This window comes from Euprymna scolopes, chromosome 29 (genome assembly GCF_053919585.1).
Source record: "Euprymna scolopes isolate OS-2025 chromosome 29, ASM5391958v1, whole genome shotgun sequence".
NCBI lineage: Eukaryota > Metazoa > Mollusca > Cephalopoda > Sepiida > Sepiolidae > Euprymna > Euprymna scolopes.
Window position 1 is genome coordinate 87,797,927 of NC_136510.1, and position 16,760 is coordinate 87,814,686.

Sequence of the window (16,760 nt, forward strand, 5' to 3'; positions counted from 1 at the left end):
CTCGTCGTAAATTGTTTTGTTGCTTTTCGGTACACTTTTAAAGTTGATTATAGAAATATACACAAATGGATTTTCTCTAGTTATACATATTTGTTGTACAGTGATAAGGACATTATGGAGAGTTATTCTTCAGAATCAGACGAGGTGGCCGAGTGGGTAAGGCGATGGACTGCTAATCCATTGGGGTCTCCCCGCGTGAGTTCGAATCTCATCGTCGTCGTAAATGGTTTTGTTGCTTTTCGGTACACTTTTAAAGTTGATTATAGAAATATACACAAATGGATTTTCTCTAGTTATACATATTTGTTGTACAGTGATAACGACATTATGGAGAGTTATTCTTCAGAATCAGACGAGGTGGCCGAGTGGGTAAGGCGATGGACTGCTAATCCATTGGGGTCTCCCCGCGTGAGTTCGAATCTCATCGTCGTCGTAAATGGTTTTGTTGCTTTTCGGTACACTTTTAAAGTTGATTATAGAAATATACACAAATGGATTTTCTCTAGTTATACATATTTGTTGTACAGTGATAAGGACATTATGGAGAGTTATTCTGCAGAATCTGACGAGGTGGCCGAGTGGTTAAGGCGATGGACTGCTAATCCATTGGGGTCTCCTCGCGTGAGTTCGAATGGCATTCTCGTCGTAATATGTTTTTCATTACACTTTTAAGTTGTGTATCGAAATATAAATCTAGATTTTATCTAGTTATACATATTTGTTGTAAAGGACATTTGAGAGCATTTGTATTATTAAGGTAACGAGGCGACGTAGTGGTTAAGGCGATGGACCTTTGACCTGTTGGTGTGTCCCAGCGTGAGTTCGAATCTAATCCTCGTTGTGCAGTGTTTTTATTGCTTTTAATGGAACTTTTTTAATTGATTATAGAAGTATAAAAAATGGATTTTATTTAGTTATTCATAATGAGGACATTTAGGACCGATCGCTCGCGGATGCTTACGAGGTGGCTCAGTAGTTAAGACGATGGATTGCTAACCCATGAGTTCGAAAGGCTTTCTTACTCGACAACAAATACGTGTAATTAAAAAAAATCTATTTTTTCATTTCATAATCAAGAGTAATCAAAAGCAAACAAAATATTTACGACGAGGAGAGGTTTGAACTCAGGTGGGGAAACCCCAATGGACTTACACTCCACCGCCTTAACTACTCGGCCACCTCCGAGTCTGGCACAAATTTTTGCTTAAAAATATCTTTTTTACTCGACAGCTAATACCCCAATGGATTAACAGCCCATCGCCTTAACCAACGGCAACCTTGTAATCTTCTGCGAACTACTGCACATACATCTCTTTATTACTCGACAATAAATATCTATTATTATATAAAATCCATTCTTTGTATTTCTATAATCTAGTGTAATAAAAAGCAAGCAAAACGTATAAGACAAGGATGAGATTCGCACACGCGCGGAGACCCCAAATGGAGTAGCAGTCCAACGCTGTAACAATCGGCCACCTCGAGCACTGTCACAATAGTACCCAGAGCAGAAATCGATAAGACAAAAAAAAGAACGAAATAAGCGGACATGCATATGTATTTATATTTGCATCAACTTTTTTATTGTTTCATTGTTGAATAAAATTCAATAAACACAAAATAAACACAATGCAATATTTTATTGTGCCATAAAATTCAATATACACAAAACAAAGATATAAAATGCAATGCCCTAATGGGTCAAAACAAAACTATAAATGGAAGGATGTTCGGTAGTTAACCAATGTTTTTTATTCTTGTTAACATCATATACACGAAAATAAATGTCTGAAGATTTGAGTTTGTCTATTCATGGGAGTGAACAGGATTGGGATAAAAATGGTGAGGGATTTATAATCACTGAATATTTATCTCCTAGAAACGGTTTAATCCGAATGAGATGATTAGCCATGGAAATAAAATTTTCAAGAGGAGTTTTCGAAAGTTTAATAGTTCTTTGATATTCACGGTAACATGTCCGTTCCTCTATTTGTGGTGTTTGCTCTTTTTTGCTGCATCGATAAATACATATTGACATGTTGACCTTTTATCTCGTGCAGTTATCTCCAAAATGAGTCAATTAGGGCGCGTGGGGAATTTAACAAATTCTCTACCACGGATTCCGTCATTACGCGTCTGCCCATTTCGACGGTTGATTTCAGAATAGTTATTTTTTTATCTCCTGCGGTTAAATTTTGCGCGCCAACTTTATTTTAAATTCCCTCCTTTCTTGTCTTTTTATGAAATAGGAAAAACGAATATGAAGAAGGTAAGGGGATGAAGAAATGTGTGACGTGACAAAGAGTGTTGGGGGGGTCTGCGCCATTTTCGTTAGTAACGCGTGGGTGTCATGAATGATTCGCTTTTCTCTTCTTTTCACCGATCGAAAAAAATCTAGTCAAGGAATGGGAGGAATTTTTGTCATCACGGATTTTTATCGTTACGTTATCACCACTTAATCGCGCGTGCGTGTAACAATATATTTTCACAGATAACACCTAAAACAATTATCTTCCGATTTGATATAGAAGCCGTTGGCTGACAGAATTTCCGTTATTATTAATTTTCAGTATCGTAATTTGTAGTCCGAAAAATGTAATATTTAAAATATTTCTTATTAAATTCTTCTTTATTCTAGTAATATTTCTTATTAAATTCTTCTTTATTCTAGTATGACACTATCGTTTCCCGGGGAGCGTTACTTGGTTAAGGAACATCCTAGGAACGCCACCAGCTCCCCGGGGGAATAAACTGTATCACACGATATCCAACTATAGGCACATGGAAACATTAACGCAACGTTTTGGTGTCGTTGGCTATAACCGGCTGGCATGGGTCGCTTCTTGTCTTCATTGCGTCGTTACCGGCATCTTTCTATCGTCGGCATGAATGGCATGCTGGAATTTAACGCTTATACAAAAATAGCGAACAAATGCATTTTTATAAAAATATAATTTATTTAAGGTTTAATAATAAGGAGCATATTTTATAAAAGCCAGTTGAAACCAGACGCATGCTATATCGCGTCCGCGACTCCAGAATGCAAGTGTCAACTGTTTTTTTACAGTAAAATTATATTTAATTCTCTCTTTCAATGAAGAAAGAGAGAGAAAGGGAGTGAAAGAGAGAAACAGAGAAAGAGAAAGAGAGGGATAGAGAGAGAAAGGGAGATGGAGGAACATTCATACATAACGTTTAAACATTGTTTTGTTCTTGTATCCATGAGTTCTTTCGGGTTTGACCTTTCAAATTCTAAGGTTTTATGTGGTTTTGCCTTGGTTCAGTATTATAAGCAAACTGTCATTCTTGGCTTGAGTCATAACAGAACATTTTCAAAATCACAAACACCTGCTAACCACATCTGCACCTGGAAACATCAACAAAAAAGGGTCGATATGTCGTCGGCTATAACTGGCTGGCACAGGTCGCTTCTTCATTGCGTCGTACAGGCATTTTTCTATCGTCGGCATGAATGGCATGCTGGAATTTAACGCTTATACAAAAATAGCGAACAAATGCATTTTTATAAAAATATAATTTATTTAAGATTTAACAATGAGATTTTTTATAAAGATCAGCTGAAGCCAGACGCATGTTATGTCGCGTTCGCTGGCCCCAGAATGCAAACTTCAACTGTTTAAAACAATAGAATTATATTTAATTCTCTCTTTCAACGAAGAAAGAGAGAAAAAGGGAATGAAAGAGAAAAATAAAGAAAGAGAGTGTGTGTGTGTGTGAGAGAGAGAGAAAGAGAGAGAGAGAGAGAGAGAGAGAGAGAGAGAGATGTTTCATCGCCCATATTTTGTTTTTCAAATTATGTCAACATGGTTTAGTTTTGTTGTGCACTGGATACATAAACACCTGTCAATCTTCGTTTGCCGACAGTTTTAAGTTTAAAAAAATGTGTCCTCACTGAAATGTGTGTGTTTGCCTCTGCACAAGTGCAGACCAAGTTAGGCGCAAGGTTTATTAATGTAGAAGCCCCCCCCCAGCTCCCTCAAAAGGAGGTACGTCATTGTGCCACATAGACTTATAGACTAAATGTTACATTTATATTTAATGCTAACAGATTATAAAACGAAATTTAATTGACTCTTAAATCATAATTGTTTCAGTTACTTGCTTTAGAAAATATATTGCCGTTTTGACAAAAGAAACGAGTAACGTTAAGATTTTTATCAGCGACGTGCGAACGGATGATTGCGTCATCGGCCTTCCGTAAAAAGAAATTATTCACATTCGATTTATAAATTTATCTGTTAATCATTGACTCTCCAAAAACGGTATGGATTAAAAAACATTTTTTTAAATTAATTATTAACAGTAAAGCTGTCTGTTTATTCGTAATTAGTTGTATCATCCTTTCCCATGCATTTTTTTTACACAGTGATCACCACTTATCAAGGCCCGGAAGCCACTCAGGGATAAGGGTTATTGCAAGTACATTACGTTAGTGTGGAGATTTGATGAAGTGTTTAATTAAGGGGGCGGTTCATTAGGAATTTGTTAACATTGGACTTGAAGACATCCAAGTTGTAGTCCGGAGGGAAGCAGGCAAACGGAACAGAGTTCTACAGGCGTGCAGTTCTAAGAAAGAAGCTTTGTTCATGGAATCCGCGTTTTGATTTAGGCACAGATATAGAGTGGGGGAAATTTTTCACAGTGGATTCAGCTAGACGGGTGTTTTTCGTGAAAGATTGGCGAGGGAGGACCAGAGATTGGAGTTCAGACGAGCACCTGCCATGAAAATAACGATAAAACAAGGATAACCTGCTTGCCAAACCGAATAAAGAGGGGGTGGTGAGATTATTAATCGAAGTTGACCTAAAATTTTCTTTGAAATCGTCAGAAACGAATATTTCAGATAACATAATGCCGAATGCTAGAAAGGTCTTAGCATTGTCCAAATGGACATGCGTAGGAATGCCAAATAGGTTGGCAAACATAATAAAGGCTAATAGAAAAGATATAGTGCTCATATCAGGAAGTAACTCCAAATGAACAATACGTAGACTCACGCAAGTAAATAATAATTTTCACTTGTTGAAATGGGTAGACAAAATTTACCCGGTGAGTGGGTAGCTGGGAACCCGAGGGTGCTTTATAAAGCAACGAATTAATTTTCTTACATATCATACAATTGCGAAGAATTTTCTTGATTGCTCCCCTGAGGAATCCAGAATCCATATAATCTCAGCTTAGAGTTGAATCAGTTCCCAGGTGGCGATAGTTTCTTTAATGAAAAATTCGTTCATATGGTGATGCTTTCCTAAAAGTATAGGATAATTAACCAATAAATACAAAATTTAAATAAGAATTTCATATCGATTTTGCAATAGATGATATGTAAGAATTATTCTCACACAACATATATCCCTTACAGAGTCAGAAATTCACAACAAATTGAAAAGCGCACTTAACTTGTGTTCTTGAAGAATCAGTGGTCCGTTACACTATTGCAAAATCATTATGAAATTTTACTGCCTTCTCCGGTGTGGGTAGGGTGGTAGTTAAAATCTTCTACGAAGATTGGTAGCCATGATTTTATACGAAAAATAGTTCATATAATGCCACATATTCAATTACAATACATATAAGTGGTTAATGAACCATTAATTTATTAGTCATAACGTGGTTGACTAAGTGATGACGTCAGAACGTCAAGGAGAAAATGAAATTGAGTCCCATTGATACAATACTCTTTTTGAGACTGAATAAAAGGTTGGAAAACCCACCAATCGGAAGTGGTAGTTGTAAACCAAAATCAACAAATAAAAACGGTTGTTTCAAAACATATATGGTTGGTTTTATCAAATCAAAGCAATAACACGATTCAACTTGTGTAATTTCTGACACTGGTTCTACGGAGAGTAAAAAAAAAATGAGAATTTTTAAGAATCTTTCTTCTTAAGAAACCAGCAAAAATTACGATGGATCAATTTTATTTTACAAGTTTTTATTGTTATTATTTGTTTTTGGGTCGAAAATTCCGCCTTAATTATGCATCTTTATTTTTGATAACAAAAATGTATTATAAGATAAAATCAATTTTTAAAATTATTTTTGTAATGAATTTTAAAGATAGAGTAAAGCAAAATATTTTACGTCGAGGATGTGATTCGAACATTAGCAAAAACAAAAAACAAAAAAATTCAGTAAGTATTTTCATATTTGTATGGGGTGCTTAATTTTTAATGCAACGTCTAGTAAATCGATCTCTCATTTTAGAACCACTCGACGTTTGGGGGGCCAAACTTTGTGAATTTAGCCATTTTTGAATTTCCTTTGAAATTGTCTTTTTTCTAATTATTTTATATACATATTCCGGTTTATCTTCAAGTTTCATCATCCGACATTTACAAAGGTTTTGCCCAGATGAATTTCTACCTTCTTCTTTTTTTTTTTTTTTTTTTTTTTTTTGTTAGACTCAATCAATCTTCAAGTATCGTCACGCGACATTTACAATTTTTAGATTAACAAGAAAATTAACAGAAAATCTTTTTGGTATACTTACGCGTGTGCATAGTTTCTAATATAATAAATCGATCCCCCATATTGGAACCACTCGTCGAGAACACGCACACCACTTTTACATAAAGAATTTTGCATTTATCAATCGAAGGGCAATAATTATCAATATGTGCTAAACTACAAACTAAAAACTTACCTTTTCAAAGTTGATTTTTATGGGTGTTCGGGTCAGTATTTCGTATTGTTTTCACTAGTCGCCGTATTTGTTTTCGTGCCAGCGCATTCAAATTTTCTGTTAATTTTAAAATTGTAAATGTCAGATGATGAAACTTTCAGATTGTATACTAAAAAATTTTTTTTTTAATTTAAAAAAAAAAATAAAAAATAATACAAAAAGAAAAATTCGTCCGGCCAAAACTATTGTAAACTTTGGGTGACGAAACTTGAAGATTGTGTATTAAAGAAAAATAAATTCTAAAAAAAAAAGAAAAAATTCGCCCAAGCAAAATCTTTGTAAATTTTAGGTGACGAAACTTGAAGATAACCATAAATATGTATATAAAATAATTAGAAAAGGGCAAAGTTCAAGCGAAATTTTTAATAATGCAAAACTATTTACAAAAAGGCTAAATTCGCAAAATTTTGTCTAAAAACGTCGAATGGTTCTGAAATGGGAGATCGATTTATAAGAACATTACGTTAGAAACTGAGCATTCCGACAAATATATAAATATCGACTATTTATTTTTTTGGTAATATGGTCTATTTGATAATAATCCGTTGAAAATCTTTTTAAAAAATAAGAAAAAAAAAAACGAAAATAAAAAATTATGTGGGTAACGCTAATCCCTAAAATGGATAAACATTTTGATCCCTCCTTTCATTTAAAAATTCACCAAAGAAAAAAAAAAATGGTATTATTTTTAATAACGATACATTTAAATAAATACGGATGGTCAAAATTGCAAAAAAAAAAAAAAGTATTATTTTTAATTACGATACATTTAAAAAAAATACGGATGGTCAAAATTGTAAAAAGAAAATGGTACTATTTTTTAATTATGATACATTTAAACAAATACGGGTGGGCAACATTGTAAAAAAAAATGTTTTAATAGTACGGTTTTTTAATAACGATACATTTAGACAAATACGGATGGGCAAAATTGTAAAAAAAAAAAATTAAATAAAGCAAAACATACACGATTTCCATCCTACTCGTCATATTCTAATTAGTAATACATTGTTTTTACTTTTGTTTCAATAAATAAATTGTCAGTGTAATCAGCGATTATAATTGACTTTTTTCACACTTAAAATGCACGTTTACTTTTATTTAAAAAAGATTAATTTATCGTTTTCTGGCCTTTTGGTCAAGATCAAAGTGTAGTATCTGTTCTTCAGATGCTGCACTTCTATTTCTTGTTCTCTTTCAGTGGAGGAGAAATCCTTCACGACTGAGACAATTTTTATTTTTTTACCTTTTCTCCACGTTAAAAAACGACCCTGGTGTCTAACTCTGTCCCGTGGGGAGGCATAGTAAATAGGTACAATATGTTTAGGAATAAATCGGGTCATCGTGTAAAAAGTAACTAAATATTCTAATCAAGCAACCACTTTCTTTTTATTACAAAATATTTGTTTGTATATCTTTGCGTGTATGCCTGTGTGAGAGAGTCCGTTCCCTATGGACTCGTTAACGGCTGGGCCGATTTTTTAAACATTTTACACGAAGGTACTTGATTCGTCTGGAAGGGTTCCTACGTAGGTTTTGTATCCAAATGCATCTGATAAGTATCGAAAAACGATAAAACGATAATCGGGAAAAAATCCGATTAAAGAAGGAAGTCATTGACCAAAGTTACCACTTTTATACAACATAACATCACAAGTGCATTTGAGAAGTTTTATCACCGCACAAGCAGAAAGGTCCAGCATATAAAATCAACTGTAGATTCTTTTATGAGAAAGGGGCGCGTTCGAAATGAATGTTTCTTTTTAGAGAACAATTGGGCCCTGATACTTGACTTTTGCATTTTATATTTTATGTGAAGCCATTATTTACAGATAATTTTATAAAATCAACGGTAGATTCTCTACGGTGCAATGTAACTACAATTTATTGTGGACTACATCACTGCGGAGAGGTATGTAAAGCTTCTTCCCGGTACACTACGGAAGGGGAGGGTAGGAATCCCCAACAAGAACAGGACACTATTCGATTTGATTGAAAAATGGGCATTTCACCGATTTCAATGTTAATAAAAATTTGAGTGTGAAACATTCGGTGATTCTCGTTAAATCCAGGGCAACGTCGGATCTCCCTGCTAGTATCTGAATAATATTAAAACTTTACTATTTAATATTTTTTCTTTTGATCAAATATTAGTCGAGATTTGAAAAAGTTATCCTTGAACAACATATAAATTTTAGGGAGTGAGAGGTTTAGAGAAAAAATTTAGAGGCATACGGTTCATAAAAGTTTTTTTTATGGTTTCTTTTCCAGAGTACGCAACAGCCTATCCAGTGGCGTATCTTTCTTACAAACATTAACTGCAGGCGATAAACATTCTCCAAGCATTTGCTATTCGCTTCATAAAAGAAAAAAAATTGCTATACATATAATTGCTGTAAAAGAAAAAAAAATTGCTATACATATAATTGCTGTAAAAGAAAAAAATTGCTATACATATAATTGCTGTAAAAGAAAAAAAAACTGCTATACATATAATTGCTATAAAAAAAAATTGCTATACATATAATTGCTGTAAAAGAAAAAAAAATTGCTATACATATAATTGCTGTAAAAAAAATTGCTATACATATAATTGCTGTAAAAGAAAAAAAATTGCTATATATATAATTGCTGTAAAAGAAAAAAAATTGCTATACATATAATTGCTGTAAAAGAAAAAAAATTGCTATACATATAATTGCTGTAAAAGAAAAAAAAACTGCTATACATATAATTTCTATAAAAAAAATTGCTATACATATAATTGCTATAAAAGAAAAAAAAATTGCTATACATATAATTGCTGTAAAAAAAAATGCTATACATATAATTGCTGTAAAAGAAAAAAATTGCTATATATATAATTGCTGTAAAAGAAAAAAAAATTGCTATACATATAATTGCTGTAAAAGAAAAAAATTGCTATACATATGATTGCTGTAAAAGAAAAAAAATGCTATACATATAATTGCTGTAAAAGAAAAAAAAAAATTTGAGAACCACTGCTCTAAACTGAGGCAATTTTTTTTATTTTTGTTTCGAGCCATAGTGCCCATTTTGGAGAGCAAGATTTTCTCCGCGTGGGGATGAATGCAAATAGGAACTATGAGAGTTAAGCCAGTTTTCTGTGAAAAAAGAAAGAAAGAAAAACAGCAGCAGCAGTCAGACGTCAATGACATTATACGAACTATTTATCGATTCTGCCTGCGTACATATGAAATATTTAGACTGTTTTCGTCTCAACAGAACCTGACCTTTTTTGGTCGCGCATATCAGGCAAATCAATTACTTTTAGAAATGTTGATTCTTGTCGAAAGGTCATTAAGGGTGAGTGGTCAGTATTCCGGCCACACACTCACAAAAAAAGTAAATAAATAAAAATAAAGATTGTTATCAGGAGTAAAGATAAAGGGACGTGTTTGAAGTAGCTGACAGGGCCTTGCTACAGTCTCGAATAAAATCTACTACATTGCTTTACTTAACGAGTGTTCGAGGTCAAAGCTGGTAATATACTTAGCATACGAGCCTTTCGACGTACCGTCAATGTCTGTCCCTATGCGACGCTATTAGTCGGTGTTTATGGCTTAAAAAACGTAACATAACACGCAGCAGCAAGCGAGATTTGTAGTGTACCTATTTACTATGCCTCCCCACGGGGCAGAGTTAGACACCAGGGTTGTTTTTTAACTTGGAGAAAAGGTACAAAAATAAAAAAAAATTGTCTCAGTCGTGAAGGACTAATCCTCCACCGAAAGGGAACAAGAAATGAAGTGCAGCATCTGAAGAACAGATGGTATTTATTTGCTCCCCCACCGAGCAAATTAGGCACAAGGCCGATTTTTAATGTGAGGAGTGAAGGGAGGGGGAAGGGAAAAAGGGGACCAGCTCCCGAGAGGTGGGAAATGGGAGCTGATTAATGGTCAGGTATGTGGGGTTGCCCCCACATCTGGTCTTTGCTAGTCATAGCTAGTCTTTGCTTGCAGCATCTGCCGGAACAGATGGTGTTTATTTGCTCCCCCACTGAGCAAATTAGGCACAAGGCCGTTTTTAATGTGAGGTAAAAACCAGCTCCCCTAAAAGTAGGCAAAAAGGGGGCACTCTGGTTACCAAAAATAATAATTGTCCCAGTATAGAGGGTTTCCCCTCCATTGACTGGTACAAATTATCTTAAGTGCAGCATCTGCCGGAACAGATGGTATTTATTTGCTCCCCCACCGAGCAAATTAGGCACAAGGCCGATTTTTAATGTGAGGAGTGAAGGGAGGGGGAAGGGAAAAAGGGGACCAGCTCCCGAGAGGTGGGAAATGGGAGCTGGTTAATGGTCAGGCATGTGGGGTTGCCCCCACATCCGGTCTTTGCTAGTCATAGCTTGCAGCATCTGCCGGAACAGATGGTGTTTATTTGCTCCCCCACTGAGCAAATTAGGCACAAGGCCGTTTTTAATGTGAGGTAAAAACCAGCTCCCCTAAAAGTAGGCAAAAAGGGGCACTCTGGTTACCAAAAATAATAATTGTCCCCGTATAGAGGGTTTCCCCTCCATTGACTGGTACAAATTATCTTAAGTGCAGCATCTGCCGGAACAGATACTACACTTTGATCTTGGCCAGAAGGCCATGGAAGTTGCCTAGTCGTGACCAGGCACACCTAGCATCTGAAGAACAGATGGTATTTATTTGCTCCCCCACTGAGCAAATTAGGCACAAGGCCGTTTTTAATGTGAGGTAAAAACCAGCTCCCCTAAAAGGGGTCACTCTGGTTACCAAAAATAATAATTGTCCCAGTATAGAGGGTTTCCCCTCCATTGACTGGTACAAATTATCTTAAGTGCAGCATCTGAAGAACAGATACTACACTGTGATCTTGGCCAAAAAAGGCCAAGAATTGTGTAATTCAAATCTTGTCCGTAGCTGAATACTTGATGCTTCGCTAGGGCTATCAAGGGTATTATTTTTATCGTGACGCCATCACTAAATGGGTTGCCTACCACAGCTTAAGAGAGGCCCTCGAGAAGGATAGACCACGCCAGTTTCCCAACCTGGTATTTTACCTCGTGGTACATACAGTGCCTCGACTTCCCAAATGGTTACCCATCTGGTACTGATTGTGCCGTATTAACCAGCCAATCACAATCTTTCAAGGAGCTAAGACTCGGATGTACGTATATTCATTACCCCTGATCTAAATTTTCCCGTGAAATTTATCTTTAATATTGTCTCTGTTTAGGGTCGACACATAATCTATTCACTTTTTTTCTGGAGGTTTTCTTACTTAATCCTTCTTGCCGTGGTAACACTTGACACACTAGAAGAAAATTTGAAGGTTCTTCTTATAGACACTGGCAATAGGAACAGACCAATCAAATGGAGCGACATTCTGTTAGCAGCCAATCAGAAACCAGAATTGCTCCATAAAAATATTGGATTTTTTAGAATTCCCACATATAGCTTTTCATGCCCACACGACAAAGATCTTTGCCTTTTGTCTGCAAAATTTTTAAGTTCAGGACTTATACGGATTAGCTACCCATCGAAAACTCTTTTTCATCTCCAAGACATGCAGATCTTATTTTAGGGTTGGCACATAATCTAGCTATTTCTAAGGCTTTTCTTGCTGGCTCGGTCCTGGATATGACCTTAAACTACATCTGATGGTGAGGCCTCAGCTTGTGGGCTTTGGGGAGTGTGAAGCCACCCTTTAATTGCCATTGCTCTCAGGTCCACTCTGACTCAGAGTGGTAGTACCTGTTAGGGTCCCAACTATGGGTTAAATAGAAACCGACTTGAAAAAAAAAATATCTTATTAAAAAGTTTTTCTTAAACATCACTGAATTCGGCATTAAATAACCTGAAAAGGGTTGATGAACCGTAAAACAAAAACAACCAACCAACAAAAAAAAGTCTTACTGCCTCATTGCAGAAGTAATGTTTGAGACACTGGTACCTCTGGCCTCGAGTTTGGGGATGCCTCTATTGGAGAATGTTGACTTATACGGGCAGGAATTTCAAATGCGTCATACAGGATTTCCATTATAGCCGCTTCGGTATTTTTTTTTTATCTCTGTAATTGTGTCTGGGTCTCAATTGACTCCAATGTCCTTTGCACCGAAATGTGTTTCCCTTTGTCTCATATACTAGCCTGGGTGCCCGGCGTTGCCTGGATGTTTGGGGGTGTGTGTTGAGCAAAAAAAAAAAAAAAAAGTGGTAGTAGGCAGGCAGGCAGGCAGGCAGGTTCGAACCTGTACCGCGAAGGAGGAAAAACATAAAAAAAGTAAAAAAGTGGCGTCTTTGCCGTTGCGTCCATCGCCAAACCGGAAATGGCGAAGGTTTAAATTGAGGTTAGTCAATCGAAAAGAGAGGATCACTTTCGGAAATATCGCCCTATGATACATTCCTCTGAAAAGAGCACTTTTAAAACAGAAGTAAAAGCGGCAGCCCTAGCATCCTCTCTGCACGTCCCTGTGAAATACTGTACTACTCTAATATAGGCTTTGTGTTGCGTCTCATTTTCACTTTTAATCAAAAAAATATATATAACTTCAACCCTTTTGTGTCTGGTTTTCTTCCTTTACTGTCAACGATCCATCCTTCTTCAGGAAGAACTCATATTTATCAGCACTCAGCTTGGACCTGTGTTCCTCAGTTCTCTATTATGGGCTTTGTGTTGCGTCTCATTTGCAATTTTAATCAAAATATCGTCTAAATGTGACGTGACCGTCCGAAAGAGCAGTAGGGCTCCTCATTTGGAGGAAGGTGAGACTCCCAAAACTCTGGAGAATGCCGGGCAACTATGCTGTGTTATTTGTTAAGTATTATTGTATGCCCGGGCAGCAGCGGCCGACCTTGCTGAAAGGAAGAATTAAGTTATGAATTTTATTATTTTTTATGAAACCGACATATAAATCTGATTGTTTGGTGAAAGTGACAATTTAATGTCACTCTCACGTTTCCGATGCCAGCGAGCCCCAACTCAGGGACGTCTGGTCTCTGAGCACAATGTCATACTTGGGGCATCTTCCGATCGTGAGAAACACAACTGAGAGCGTTCACAAATTCGCAAGTGCATGCAAGGAATCGGGAATTCCTCTGGAATGACGTACTTATTGGCGATTGGTCTAGGGAGCAACCTACCTTACCCCGATACCTCCGTACATAAGCGAATCTCTGCGCCAAAATCAGTAGTTGGAGCTGAGTTTTGAGCGAATCTAATTCCAATCGAAGAGTTGTGGCCTCACCACTGCAAAATGGAGAGTGATCAGATCTAATTGGGACTCAATAGTGTTTGTTAAAAATCAACAACTGAACAATTGTATATAAGTGTATATCATATTTTGTATATCTAACCTGAATTAAATAAGTAGAATAGAGATATCTGAGTCTGTCTTTCTTTTGCATGCATGAAAATCTATTCACTTCCAGCGTGACAGCTGCATATAAACCTGAAGGTGAGATCGACTCTGACCAAATCGATCAACGGAGTCCTACTGCGCCAAGCGATCCTGCAAAGAATTCCCTGTGAAGAACGAGCACGATGCATATATGACAAGGAGATCCCCATTAGGGATCGCTGAGGGTTCATATCTGGTTGCTGGTGACCCGGAAAGGTCACATAAATATGCGATTCGGTTTAAAATTTCCTTAATGCGATTAATTAGCATTCCCGAGTGGCCAATTGTCAAGTACTTCAAACATTCTTCAATAACTTTAATCTGAAAATAAGCTTCACACAAACTCAATTTTGAAAACACTCCACCTTCGTTTAATTTTGTGAATATGTATTCAGGAGATGGTAAAGGACATGCATAGTCTATCAAACAGTCATTCAATCCAATCGAAAAATCAGCACATGCTCTGATTTTTATGGTTTTATTTTTTATATCTATATATATGTAGATATCTATATATATTCGAAGTCAACTTCTGTTTTTGTGTACGGACCGAATCCTTCTGAAAAAATTCGAGGAAATTTGCCTTTCAAATCTGTAATAATTGCTTCGTCTTATTTTTCTCTATGACGTTAATATTGTTACAGAAAGAATCGATCGGTAATTCCCATGAGTTAAACAATACAATCCAGTCGAGACCAAAAACATTTTCCGAACCAGTGAGTACCATACACTTTCGATTTATGAGATTTTCCCATCAGCAAAATGTTACATTTTAATTCTCCTTTGAGATATCATTTTGTATTTGATACCCTCTGATATTTTTTTCTGTGTTCGTTAACAGCGGAAAACATATTTTTATCACCGATATATCACTTCCCTGATTCAGTAATAATTTTACTGTCTGCCCACTTTTTTTTTTTACATAGGCATCAGCACTTATCAAGGTCGAGAGGCCACTCAATGATAAGGGTTAAAGAGTGTAGAGTAGTCAAAAGGACAATATAGTAATCAATAGTAATGGAAGTTCAGTGAATTTGTTAACTTAAGTGTACCGGCTCATCAGAAACTTGTTCACGTTGGACTTGAAGACAACCATATTATAGGCAGCTGGAAAGCAGGAAAACGGAAGACAATTCCACAGGCGTGCAGTTCTAAGAAAGAAGCTTTGATCATGGAATCTACGTTTAGGTTTAGGCACAGATAAAGAGTGGGGGGGAATTATTGATAGTGGTTTCAGCTAGACGAAGGTATTTTCTTCTTTAACCCTCCTTCATTTCGTTTTTAGACACTATTACGTTCCCTTTTTTGCAACTTTGTTTTTACCTGTCTGTTTTACCAGACAATGGGAACTTTTATGGTGTACACGCCCACAATTAAATAATATTTTACTCTTAAAGAAACAATTATTTTTTTTTATATATGCTTTCCATCACACGCACTTAATGTAACTTATTTTCTTAATTTGGAGTAGATTTTTGACTTTGTTTCGTGATAAGTGTTTCTCTTCAATCTGATTATATCTTTTCCTTTTTTTTTCATCTTTATTAAACTCTGGGGTTATTTTTGGAGTGTAACGTTTGGATCCGGTTGTAATATATTGAGAAGCATCGATCCAATTCTGGTACCGTTGATAAACATTTAAATACGTCACACTGTGCGTTAATCATACCTGCATACTAGTAATGGGGCAATTCTATTTTTTTCCGATTCCGATACAATTACTGATTCTGTTCTAAATGCCCGATTCAAATGTCCAGTACAATTACTGCTTCTGACTCCGTTTCTTTATAAATCTCTAAATATAGAGTTATTTGCGACGGTGGAGTTATCGCAAAAGCCATGAAAATATATCATTTCGTAAACGTAGAAATACACTTGTGAAGATGACCTATAGCTTTGAGTTTTCCTGGTAGTTGAAAATTAATAAATTTAAAATTAATAAATATTTAAATGTTTAAAATTAATAAATATTTAAATGTTTAAAATTAATAAATATTTAAATGTTTAAAATTAATAAATATTTAAATGTTTAAAATTAATAAATATTTATCATTTCATTGATATAGCATTCCCGAGTGGCCAATGAGCATTTGTTACACAATCCTCAAAAACTCTTTCCAGAAATAGATCCAGAAGTGAGGCTTGCTGGTCCTGGCGATCTGGGAGTCGGGTCGAGAATGTTACTGTCTGTCACAGTGATCACCACTTATCAAGGCCCGGAAGCCACTCAGGGATAAGGGTTATTGCAAGTACATTAAGCTAGTGAGCAGATTTGCTGAAGTGTTTACTTAAGGGGGCGGTTCATTAGGAATTTGTTAACATTGGACTTGAAGACATCCAAGTTGTAGTCCGGAGGGAAGCAGGCAGACAGAACAGAGTTCCACAGGCGTGCAGTTCTAAGAAAGAAGCTTTGTTCATGGAATCCGCGTTTTGAGTTCCGATTTTTGCGATTCCGATTAATCGTGCCAACACTATTGCATAAGTAACAAATATCATCGTCTTGTTTTACGATATTTAAACACATATATCGAGTATGAAAAAACAAACACTATCTCTTTTATCCAAAACATTTCGGCAAAAATTTCTTTTGTTTCACTAAATGACATGACTTCTATTTTAGCAACGTATCCATAAGTAGAAATAATTTGTGTAATCAATAAAACTTTATAA

General features: G+C 35.8%; 3 non-coding genes and 1 pseudogene across 3 annotated transcripts in view; all 4 read left to right on the plus strand.

Moving 5' to 3' along the window:
* Trnas-gcu (transfer RNA serine (anticodon GCU)) overlaps positions 1–7 on the plus strand; it is an 82-nt gene extending 75 nt beyond the window's left edge. The window contains exon 1 of the tRNA in view: positions 1–7. This exon is cut by the window's left edge and continues 75 nt beyond it. This is a non-coding gene — a tRNA (tRNA-Ser).
* Positions 8–138: 131 nt separating this feature from the next.
* Trnas-gcu (transfer RNA serine (anticodon GCU)) lies at positions 139–220 on the plus strand. The gene has a single exon. It is a non-coding gene; the product is annotated as a tRNA-Ser (tRNA).
* Positions 221–351: 131 nt separating this feature from the next.
* Positions 352–433, plus strand: Trnas-gcu (transfer RNA serine (anticodon GCU)). Its single transcript has one exon. It is a non-coding gene; the product is annotated as a tRNA-Ser (tRNA).
* A 7,391-nt stretch (positions 434–7,824) lies between these two features.
* Positions 7,825–7,957, plus strand: LOC145253061 (U2 spliceosomal RNA; annotated as a pseudogene).
* Positions 7,958–16,760: the final 8,803 nt, after the last annotated feature.